The sequence below is a fragment of the Mesoplodon bidens genome, assembly GCF_964165515.1.
Source record: "Mesoplodon bidens genome assembly, chromosome: 3".
Taxonomy (NCBI): Eukaryota; Metazoa; Chordata; class Mammalia; order Artiodactyla; family Ziphiidae; genus Mesoplodon; species Mesoplodon bidens.
The window spans coordinates 132,786,860-132,799,239 of NC_138178.1; the positions used below are offsets into that span (position 1 = coordinate 132,786,860).

Consider the following 12,380-nt stretch of genomic DNA (forward strand, 5'->3'; position numbering starts at 1 on the left):
TGCTCCGTGGCATGTGGGATCTTCCCGGACCAGGGCTCGAACCCGTGTCTCCTGCATCGGCAGGCGGATTCTTAACCACTGCGCCACCAGGCAAGTCCAAGTAACTCTTTTGTTATACTGTTTACACCATAAAAACTTAACAGGGTTTATATATACACGTTACAAAATAGTGTTGAGAACAGAAAACCACCTGTGGTCAATTTGATAAATTTCTCAGAAATCCTCATTTTATTTCAATTTCTAATCTGATACGGAGACCTTCACATTACTATTTGTAACTCTTCAGAATCTATACTTCTAACAAGAAAGAACCTTTTGTTTGATTCCTTCAGCTAATCAGAGAAAAGCCTTGTTGGCCTTTTTGATTTAGCTAGCTGCTTTTGTTTGTTTTTCATTAAAAGCAGATAATGAGAAATTAAAAGATATATAGTATATATTTGCAGCAGTAGAATGATCCCAGTGCTTCTCTTTTTGGTTAAAATGTTTTCTTGCCGTTTTCCTCAAAAGAAGAGTTCTCAGCACTCTCCTTCCCTTTTTACCCCTTCCAACACTTTTTATTCTTTTGTCATTTTTGTATCTAGTGGTCTCAGTAATTAAGTTCAGTGTGGGATCATCTTGAAACTAAAGTCAAAGCAAGTCTTCAAATCATTAAAATCTGCATATACCAAAATTTTAAAAAAATTTAACGAAATATTTAATTTTGTTTACTAGGATTAAAGAACATTTATTTTTTAAATAGGTAATGTGTTCGCATGGTTCAAAATGTGAAAGGTGCAAAAAGTGAGATAGTTTCTTTTGTATTCTGTGCCTTGGGCATACTTTTCCCTCACTAGGGCAACCACTGTTACTAGTTTCTTACATAGTCTTCTGGTGTATAGTCTATTTCCCCTAACTTTAAAAACATAAATGGTAGCATAGGGCTTCCCTGGTGGTGCAGTGGTTAAGAACCCGCCTGCCATTGCAGGGGACACGGGCTTGAGCCCTGATCCGGGAAGATCCCACATGCCGCGGAGCAACTAAGCCCGTGCGCCACAACTACTGAGTGTGTTCTCTAGAGCCCGCGAGCCACGGCTACTGAAGCCCACCTGCCTAGAGCCCGTGCTCCGCAACAAGAAGCCACTGCAATGAGAAGCCCGCACACCGCAACGAAGAGTAGCCCCTGCTCGCTACAGCTAGAGAAAGCCCGTGCGCAGCAACAAAGACCCAACGCAGCCAAAAATAATAAATAAATAAATAAAAAATAAATGTATTAAAAAAATAAAAATAAATAAATGGTAGCATATTCTACATAATGTTATCTTGCCTTTTTCACTTGATTTTTTCATTCTTTACATATTGGCATATGAAGAGTGTATTAGTGATAGAAGGGCTAAACTAACAGTGGGTTAAACAGTGAAGTATTTCTTTCTCTTATAAAAGTTCAGGTAAGTGTTCTAGGGCTGGCATAGCACTCATGGCATTGCTCTTTTCTCTTTCTTTTTGAGGCATAATAATTACAGTAAAATTCACAGAAACACGTGGATAGTTCGATAAGTTTTGACAGTTGGATGTACCTATGTAGCAAACACTGCAGTCAGGATAGCCCTTTAGTCTATCCTCATTCCCCTTGTCCCCTGCCCGTCAGCCCCACCCCCACCCTGCAGTGATTGCCTGGATTCTTTCTGTGCTCTTACTGCTCTGCTGCATGTTGCCCTTGTCCTCATTGACCTAGCTGGATCTCCAACTACTGCAGCTCATTCTAAGCAGCAGGAGGATGCAAGAAGGGGCAAAGGTTTACATGCCAGCCTTTTTACAGGGAGGTTTCTAGAAGCTGCTACTTCAGGACAGTTCCAATCAGGTTTTGTTAGCCAGAACTTAGTTCATGGCCACATCTGAATGCAAGGGAGGTTGAGAAATGGAGTCTTGCTATCTTTTCCTATTAGAAACAATGTTGTAACGAATAATTTTCTTCATGGGTTGTCTTTTCGGATAAATTTCCAGAAGTGGAACTGCTGGGTCAAAGAGTATTTGCAGTTTGAGAGTACACCTATTTTTTCATATCCTTGCTGACAGTTTTCATATTTGCTAATCTCATTGGTAAAACATGATGACAGGGTAGCTCTAATATGCCTGATAGGCCATTTAAGTAGAAAGAGACAAAGTACTTCTGCTCTATGTATGATACCTTGAAAACATGGACTACACAGCCAGCTAATGTAATGCTAAGTTGGGTGAAGCATATAACAGCATGTTACCATTTTATTTAGGCCAGTCCTAAGAGGAGACTGATGGTTGAGGTTAGAAGAGAAACGCTTCTAGCCATAAATACTTAGGAGTGTTTTTCAGGATTTGTGCCCTTAATTAAAAAGTAGATTAGGGCATGAGGTTAAAGTGTGCTACTCTTTTTTCTTTTGGTCCTCTGTTTTCTCTTGCATACATGCCTTAATATGTAGAAATGTGTTTTCAACTAATCTTAAAATATCCATTAACATAATTGGGGAAAAATAAGGTAATCAATAAATATATTCCATTTGGTTCCTTTTATATGATATTTCTTGTTGTGCGTCTCTTAACTTTCTAAGCTTTTACTCTCTAGTTGCTAAGTGGGATCAGATAAATGATATAAAATATATTCTTAAAATATATTCTAAGATTGTAATTTTTTATGGTGTAAGGGTTTGTAAAATGTGTTTTCAACTCTGTAAATACAACCTTTTGGTTGGGATTTGAGGGAAAAAATAGTATTTTCCTTTGCAACTAAGTGGTATTATGAGCTATACTTACTTTTGAAGTAGTAAATAGCATAAAAGATATATAATGCATATGTTTTTCCATACCACATGATAAGGTCTTGGAGAGCAGAGACCTCTTACTTAGCTACCATGGTGCATGGCATATAGCACCTTGTACTTGGTGGATCACATTTTTTCTATAATTGAAGTGGATCTTGGAAAAGTGTTAGAAAAATTATTAGACTCCCAGTAGCAATGTTTTGGCCTGTTGGAGGCAGGGGGAGAAGATGTTAATATAATATCATTGTTAGTACTTTTGAAATTATCAACTCTTTAGGTGAAGAAACTTAAGGGGCCAATATGTATGCTTTAAAGAATAGAGACTTTGAGATACTTTCAGTGTAGGTAGTATCATCCCACCTTATCTGGAGGACAGATTTCTGTAAATCTGCCTTTTTTTTTTTTTTTTTTGAAAAGCAGTGAAGTGAAGGCCCAATAAGCTAAATAACAGAAAAAAAAACATATTTCTTACACTTCAGAACTTTGTAGTCAACCTCAGTCCCCTTGCTGAGGTCTTTATAGTTTAGAATAGAAAGTGGTGCGTATCATGTTCTCTTCTGTGTCCTTAGCTAAACATTTGTTGAATGAATTAATATAATTTTTTTTTTGGTTTTGCTAGCACAGGTTTTTCTTGGGAGAAGGTGATATTATTAAGAGACAACATTTTTGCTTATTTGTTAGATCGTGGTGATGGTGTAGGCAAGTGCTTGCCTTAGGCTGTTACCTGTGCCTAGATAAATCTTCATGCCTAACTTCTTTACCTCTTCCAAATCTCTTCTTTAGTAGCACCTTCTCAAGGAAGCCTACACTGACTACCCTGTTTAAAATGGCAACTGCCACTCTCCTCCTGCACTTCCAAGTTCCCTTACCCTAGTCTGTTTTTCCCCCATAATAGTTACCTCCTTGAAACATATACTATAAAATTTACTTATTATGATTATTTATTGTCTTTCTCACCACGAAAATGTTAGTTCCTTGAGGGCTTTGATCGTTTGTTTACTGTATTCCAAGAGACTCATAGATGCTCAACAAACGTTTGTTGAATGAATGAAGGTCAAAAAGAAAGTAATGTGAGAAAGCTAGCTATAAAATAATTTACATAAAAAATTTATATTTAGGGCTTCCCTGGTGACGCAGTGGTTGAGAGTCTGCCTGCCGATGCAGGGGACAAAAAAAGCCTTCCTAGTGAAGAGCACCTAGAAGTGAAAAAGAAATTAGCAACACCTTAGTGAAACTTCACAGAGATCTTTTATTTGCTCCAGCTTCTCAAGAGTTAAGTAGATTGACTGAGACCACTGTGATTGAAGCAGTAATGTTAGGTTAAAGTTAAGCAATGCTGATTTAAATAAAGTGTATTTTAAATAAAACCAGAGCTAGCTCCTAACCAGATCCTATTTTACTTAGACTTATAGTTTAGCTCAAGAACATTTTAGCTTATCTCTGGGGCAGAACTTGTATGCTCTTCCTTCATTTTCCCTAAAAATTAGATTCAGCAGGAGGGCAAAAGTTATAATGTGGCTGTATAGTGAGGATCATTTAGTGGAGGAGTAGAGGGATAGACAGTGGGTAGGCTTTGCTGTTCTGGATTTTTAAGAAAAAACTTCCCTGTAATTTGTATAAAATTATACTAAATGAAAATAGTCATCTACTACCTACCATACAAAATAATGTGTAATTTCAAATTTTGATTAGAAAATTCTGATTCTTTAATGTGAATTACTTTTTGAACCTTAATTAACTGTTTGTCTATCTTTTTTTTCTTGTAAGATGGCATATTTTATTCCCTTTGTCATAAGAATATTTCTTCTTTGTTCCCATAAATTAATTTTAATTCACTTTTAAAACACTAGTGATTTAAGGGTAGCCTAGAATCTATAATTGCAAGAAATTATGCTTAAGGATACATATTTATATGCTGAAGCCAGTAATGTGCTTTCCATAGAAGTTGTAAGACACTATTGTGTACATAGCTAGTAGAATCATTTTATTGAACAAAACTTCTCCAAAGCAAGATGTGACATACTTTTTTGGAGATACATTAAGACTGTTTTCTGGCTTGCGATGATCATTGGTGAGACCGTTTCCCTTTTAGGCTTCCAGAACTGTGATGAGAGCATCACACTTCATTAGGTACTTTTCTTGATGCTACCATTCAACTTTAGTGGGATGAAAGTACTGAAAAGATTTTTTTCTTGTACACTTCTTTTTTTCCCCTTTAAAGGAGCCAAGAAAGGCTTCTTTCTCAAATGCATGATGGTGGGGGGAAAATAATGGTTCAGAAGAGTTTATGGTGAGAACAGTAATCCTCTTGTCCTATGCCTCCCAGTTCCTTTCCTGAGGGAACTACTTCAATTGTTTCTCTATTTGATTCTTTTATTGATAATCCCCCATATTAATGTGCTTTTACTTCCATTTCTTTTTAAAAATTAATTAATTAATTAATTAATTTTGGCTGCGTTGGGTCTTCATTGCTGCTCATGGGCTTTCTCTAGTTGTGGTGAGCAGGGGTTACTCTTCATTGTGGTGTGCAGGCTTCTTATTGTGGTGGCTTCTCTTGTTGCGGAGCATGGGCTCTAGGCACATGGGCTTCAGTAGTTGTGGCATGCGGGCTTCAGTAGTTGTGGCGCACGGGCTTAGTTGCTCTGCGGCATGTGGGATCTTCCTGGCCCAGGGCTCGAACCTGTGTTCCCTGCATTGGCAGGCGGATTCTTAACCACTGCGCCACCATGGAAGCCCTACTTCCATTTCTTGATTTGTCTGTCCATCTTAAGCATTATCTATTGACTTTCTGGAGTGATAGTCAAGATTTAGCTCCCATTTACCACCTGTCAAGAATTACAAAGGGAACTTCCCTGGTCCACCACAACGAAGAGTAGCCCCCACTCACTGCAACCAAGGAAAAGCCCGCGTGCAGCAATGAAGACCCAGAGCAGACAAAAAATAAATAAATAAAATAAATTAATTAAAAAAAAAAGAATCCGCCCGCCAGTGCAGGGGACACTGGTTCGATTCCTGGTCCAGGAAGATCCCACATGCTGCAGAACATCTAAGCCCTATGCCACAACTACTGAGCTCATGCGCCACAACTACTGAGCCTGTGCTCTAAGGCACAGCTACTGACACCGTGTGCTGCAACTACTGAAGCCTGCACCTGGGGCCTGTGCTCCGCAAAAAGAGAAGCCACTGTGATGAGAAGCCTGCGCAACGCAGCGACGAGTAGCCCCTACTCACCACAACTAGAGAAAGCCCACATGCAGCAACAAAGACCAAATGCAGCCAAAAAAAAAAAAAAAAAAAGGAATTAGAAAGGATCTGAGAGTTTACTCTACTTGAAGCTAACAAATTAGCCTGCCACAGTTTCATGGGTGCTGGTGGAAGGTGAAGACTCCTATTCTGGTAGGAGGCAGAGTCAGAGATGAAGTAGAGTTTATTACTCACAGCAGTAGCAGTAGCTAGGGTATCAAGATTCATTTGTGCCAGTATCCTGAGCCACAGTTCCCACAGGGCACTGAGGGGAGGACCAGATAACACCTGTTCACATAATGAGTTTTTGTTACTGGAGAAAACTCTGAGTTTAGGGGTTGCAAATATTTTATAATGGGCAGTAAGCATGCCTGCTCTGCTCCAGAGGGAGACAGTGGTATGCTGGCTCTGCGCTCTGGAAGAAGAGTTTCTGTCTTCTAAGGTGGTTTGATATATGAACATCCTTGAGATCATATTCCAGAACAAAGAGCAGACCGCGCCTCGCTTGCAAGACATAGAGACCCATGAAGAATTATATCCCAACACCACTACCCCATTCCCTACCTTCTTTTTGAAATAGTTATATATCATCATTTTTAGCTCTGGTCACCTTAGTAAATACTATACGTTTATTTTTATTTCATTAACAATAGGTGGTATGTTTTGACTTCTGGCTTTGAAAGACGAGTGTTTTGGTTAGGGATCCTTATTATAAGTGTTAGAAAACCAGTCCAGTTAGAACTTAAGTGAGAAAGGAAATTGGTTTCCAGAACTGAGAGTCCAGGGGGATAGAGTAGGATTGGCTCCATGTGCTCAAATGTTACTTTGAAGAATTGGTCTCTCACTGTATCTGTGTGCTTTCCTCCTTTGGCTTTATTTTCAGTAACCTCCTACTTCACCTCTCTCCCCCACCAGCACGGATTCTCAGCTCTGTGCTTATTTCTGAACCAGTTGCTATGGCAAGGTGGAGAGAATAGATTAGAATAGTCAGAGCCTGGTCACATGCCCAGATGGAGATGGGTGTGGAGTCCGCCCCATTTGAAGCACATGTGTTGGGGTCGGGAGAGGGTAGTTCTACAAAGATAAAACAGGGTGCCACGACCTCTCCACATCAGAGTTCTCTGTTGCAGTTTTTTGGAAGGGGGGTATTGTTAGCTTTTATAACTGACCTTAAGTTTTTCATTTTCTATAAGATAGAATGAAATTTCTGGTATCTCCCTTTTTCATAGTTACCCCTCTCTTGATGTCCTGTATCTTCTGCTCTAATCTGTTTTATTTAGAACTGCTGCTCAGTGAACATCCTGTGACTTGCCTTCATTATGCTCATTTCGCAGAGAGTCATCTTCCTTGGTTTATTGCCTTGTTTTGCTGGGGTACATACTAAGGTAAGATGTGTGGGAGGTAAATATTGAGTAATTCCTTGTCTGAAAATGTTTTTATTTTATTCTTAAAATGGAATGTTAGTGTGGCTGGGAGTAGAATTCTAGGTTGAACATAATTTTCTGTCAGAACTTCAAAGGCATTGCTTCATTATTCACTAGTATTCTTCAATATTGATAAGTCTTAGTTCAATTTGATTCTTTTTTTAAAAATTTATTTTATTGAAATATAGTTGATTTACAGTGTTGTGTTAATTTCTGCTGTACAGCAAAATGATTCAGTTATACCTATCTGTACATTCTTTTTCATATTCTTTTCCATTATGGTTTATCCAAGGGTATTGAATATAGTTCCCTGTGCTATACAGTAGGACCTTGTTGTCTATCCATTCTATATATAATAGTTTGCTAATCACAAATTCCCAACCTCTCCCCCATCCTTGGCAACCACAAGTCTGTTCTCTATGTCTGCGAGTTGGTTTCTGTTTTGTAGATAAGCTCGTTTGTGTCATATTTTAGATTCCACATATAGTGATATCATATGGTATTCGTCTTTCTCTTTTTTTAAATTTAATTTTTATTTTATATTGGAGTATAGTTTATTTACAATGCTGTGTTAGTTTCAGGTGTACAGCAAAGTGATTCAGTTTTACATATACATATATCCATTCTTTCTCAGATTCTTTTCCCATCTAGGTTATCACAGAATGTTGAGTAGAGTTCCCTGTGCTATGCAGTAGGTCCTTGTTGATTATTTTATATATAGTAGTGCGTGTATGTTCATCCCAAACTCCTAATTTATCCCTCCCCCCCCACCTTTCCCCTTTGGTAACCATAGGTTTGTTTTCTATGTCTGTGAGTCTGTTTCTGTTATGTAAATAAGTTCATTTGTATCATTTTTTTTTTTAGATTCCACCTCAAACTGATATCATATGGTATTTGTCTTTCTCTGTCTGACTTACTTCACTTATTATGATAATCTCTAGGTCCATCCTTTTTTTTTTGCCCACACCATGCAGCATGCGAGATCTTAGTTCCCCGACCAGGGATCAAACCCACGCCCCGGGAAGTGGGAGTGCAGAGTCTTAACCACTGGACTGCCAGGGAAGTCCCTAGGTCCATCCACGTTGCTGCAAATGGCATTATTTCATATTTCATTCTTTTTAATGGCTGAGTAATATTTCATCGTGTGTGTGTGTGTGTGTGTGTGTGTGTGTGTGTGTCTAGACACACACACATCCTATATCTTCTTTATCCATTCCTCTGTTGATGGACATTTAGGTTGCTTCCATGTCTTGGCTATTCTAAATAGTGCTGCTGTTAACATTGGGGTGCATGTATCTTTTCAAATTATAGTTTTGTCTGGATATATGCCCAGGAGTGGAATTGCTGGATCATATGGCAACTCTATTTTTAGTTTTTTGAGGAACCTCCATACTGTTTTCCATAGTGGCTGCACATTCTCACCAACAGTGCACGGGGTGTTCCCTTTTCTCCACACCCTCTCCAGCATTTGTTATTTGTAGACTTTTTAGTGATGGCCTTTCTAACCGGTGTGAGGTGGAACCTCATTGTAGTTTTGATTTGCATTTCTCTAATAATTAGCAATCATGAGCGTCTTTTCATGTGCTTGTTGGCCATCTATAAGTCTTTTTTTGAGAAATGTCTATTTAGGCCTTCTGTCCATTTTTCTTTTTTTTTAATTAATTAATTTTATTTTATTTTATTTATTTTTGGCTGTGTTGGGTCTTTGATGCTGTGCATGGGCTTTCTCTAGTTGCGGCGAGGTGGGGGCTACTCTTCGTTGCGGTGCATGGGCTTCTCATTGCGGTGGCTTCTTGTTGCAGAGAACAGGCTGTAGGTGTGCAGGCTTCAGTAGTTATGGCTCCCGGGCTCAGTAGTTGTGGCTCATAGGCTCTAGAGAGCAGGCTCAGTAGTTGTGGCACACGGGCTTAGTTGCTTCACGGTATGTGGGATCTTCCCGGACCAGGGCTCGAACCCATGTCCCCTGCTTTGGCAGGTGGATTCTTAACCACTGCACCACCAGGGAAGCCCTTCTGCCCATTTTTCGATTGGGTTGTTTGGTTGTTATTGAGTTGTGTGAGCTGTTTGTATTTTTGGAAATTAAGCCCTTGTCAGTTGCATCATTTGCAAGTATTTTCTCCAGTCCGTAGGTTGTCTTTTTGTTTTATTTATGGTTTCCTTTGCTGTATAAAAACTTGTAAGTTTGATTAGGTGCCATTTGTTTATTTTTGGTTTTATTTCTATTGCCGTGGGAGAAGGCCAGTTTGATTCTTGTTCCTTTGCAGATGAGCTGCCATTTCTCTGGAGGCTTTTTTGTCTTTGTTGTCTGAAATTTCCCAGTGATATAACTTGGTGTGGGTCTCTATTCATTTGAGCACTGAGTGCCCCCTATTAATTGGAAGACTCTATAAATCTATTAGTTTATTAAATCTTTTAGTTGTAGAAAATTTATATTTCTCTGAAAATTTCCTCTCTTCAAGTTTTTTTTCCTTTTAATTCTGGAATTTTTGTTAGTTAAATACTGACCTCCTGGACTGATGCTGTGTGTCGTTCGGTTAATTTCTTGTCTCTGTTTCCTGTTTCTACTTTCTAGGTTTTGTTTCCACCATATGAAACCTTATACTGCCTTTTTTTTTTTAAAGAAGATATTGGGGGTAGGAGTTTATTAATTAATTTATTTTTGCTGTGTTGGGTCTTCGTTTCTGTGCAAGGGCTTTCTTTAGTTGTGGCAAGCGGGGGCCACTCTTCATCGCGGTGCACAGGCCTCTCACTATCGCGGCCTCTCTTGTTGCGGAGCACAGGCTCCAGACTGTGCAGGCTCAGTAGTTGTGGCTCATGGGCCTAGTTGCTCCGCGGCATGTGGGACCCTCCCAGACCAGGGCTCGAACCCATGTCCCCTGCATTAGCAGGCAGATTCTCAACCACTGCGCCCCACCAGGGAAGCCCTATACTGCCTTAAAAAATTTTTTTTTCAAGAGTCTTTTCTTGTACTCTTTTGCCTTTTCACAGCTTCCTGTCTTGCTTTATGAATGCAACATCTTGCCTTTCTGAGGATCTCAGTTAGAGAGCTTTTCACAAGTTCTGTTTTGTTTTATGAATTGTTTATTCCTTTGTCACATTTCTTTAATTTTTTGTTTCCTTGTCTCTTTCATGTTACAGATGTTTGATTCTGATTTAACCAATAAAATGGAAGAATGAAGCAATATGAAACTGATTGGGATCTCTATCTAGACAGGGTTCGTCAGCTGGTGAACTTTGCATTAGGGTGGGCAGTTAGGGGACCCTATTAGCCTTGGTCAGTGGTTCTAATGTAATAGCTGCCGTTAATTCTCTCCAGACTATTTAATTTCATTAAAGAAGGACCTGCCAGAGTTTTTTTGGTTTTGTTAGTTTCCTTTGTTTATTTTGTTTTTTTAATAATGTAAAATCTCAAAGGTAACCAGGAATGTGAAGGGGGTCAATGATCTCTAGGGTCTAGAATGTTCAAGTGGTCACCTTTCCTGCGCTTCAGGGTGAAAAGTTAGGCTACAGAGTAGTATAGCAGAGAGTAGCCCAGATGTTGGAACCAGACTGTTTGGGTTCAAGTCTGGTTCTGCTACTTAGTTATAGGAAGCTACTTAACAAGTTACTTAACCTTTCAGTGCCCCACTTTTCTCATTTGTAATTTTTGGACAATAATAGTACCTATCTATTAGGTCGTTAAGAGGACTTAGTTAAAAATGCATATTAAATAGTGGCATTTAGTAAAATCTCAGAAAGTGTTAATTTCTTTTTCTCCCTTCCAGTAATAACAATTATGGTGGTGATTGCCCACAGCAGAAATTTTGGCAGGATTAGGTAATTTTAGATTGTGTTTTTCTCTTTAGAACCTCAAAGTGGTATCATTGGTATCATTACTTGAAGTGCTGAGATGTATATGGGCAAATGTTTTCATAAGTCTTTCAAAGGTCCTCATCTTCCCTCCAAAAAAGGATCTCACTCAAGATAACTTGATAAAAGTAGTTTTGGAGCACAGCCAGAAAACTAGCAATGAAAAAATACCATTTTCACGCCCAGAAACTCTATGTACAATCAGAATCATATGTGCTCAGGGTGTTAGGAAGCTTTGTTTCCATACAAAACATTCACTGACAATCCTACTTCTTAAACCTGAGAAACATTGAAAGTTTCTTTATAAATGGATATCTAGGGCAAGACTGGCAGGAGGAAATAATTCTTGAAAAAAAATTTTTTTTTCTTTGCTTCGAGTGTTCCCCCAATTATGGTGGAACACTGTGAGATTTTCCTTACCATACTCTCTGCTATTTGTAAAATTCAGGTGATTTTTTTTTTTTTTTTGGCTGCTTTGGGTCTTCGTTGCTGTGTGTGGGCTTTCTCTAGCTGCAGCGAGCGGGGGCTACTCTTTGTTGTGGTACACAGGCTTCTCATCGCGATGGCTTCTCTTGTTTCGGAACACTGGCTCTAGGCACGCAGGCTTCAGTAGTTGTGGCACGTGGGCTCAGTTGTGGGCTCACGTGGGCTCTAGAGCTCAGGCTCAGTAGTTGTGGCGCATGGGCTTAGTTGCTCCGTGGCATGTGGGATCTTCCCGGCCCACGGGTTCCTGAACCCGTGTCCATTGCATTGGCAGGCAGATTCTTAACCACTGCGCCACCAGGGAAGTCCCAGTAAAAGTCTTGTGTAGTGGTTCTTGCCCTCCTCCCCCCAAATTTGACCCTTATCTGAACTAAGATGTTTTAGTTTGGGTTATTTATCTTTTTTTTTTTCCTTCTCTCACATAGTGGAGGAAGTTCTTAGAATCTATTATTGTTACTGTTATTATAATCATATTATTTACGTTTTAAAACGGAAACACACACAAAGGTAGAGTCACTGAGCCCCTATATACGTACCAGTTAGTTTCAATATTTTGCCATACTTGTTTATTCTTGTCCCAATTAAATTTTTTTAAAGCAAACTCTAGATA

The 12,380-nt window shown here is 39.2% G+C and overlaps 1 protein-coding gene across 6 annotated transcripts in view; it reads left to right on the plus strand.

The window, feature by feature from the left end:
- The window catches only part of FBXO34 (F-box protein 34), an 84,488-nt gene that overhangs the window by 11,888 nt on the left and 60,220 nt on the right, over positions 1-12,380 (plus strand). For 4 of the 6 annotated variants that reach the window (XR_014015386.1, XM_081228847.1, XM_081228848.1 and 1 more), the window contains exon 2: positions 7,295-7,399. The exons of 1 other annotated variant lie outside the window; for it this stretch is intronic. The gene's annotated coding sequence lies outside the window, so the exon portion shown is untranslated. The remainder of the gene's footprint in view (positions 1-7,294; positions 7,400-12,380) is intronic. One more of the 6 variants, XM_081228849.1, reaches the window with a different exon arrangement.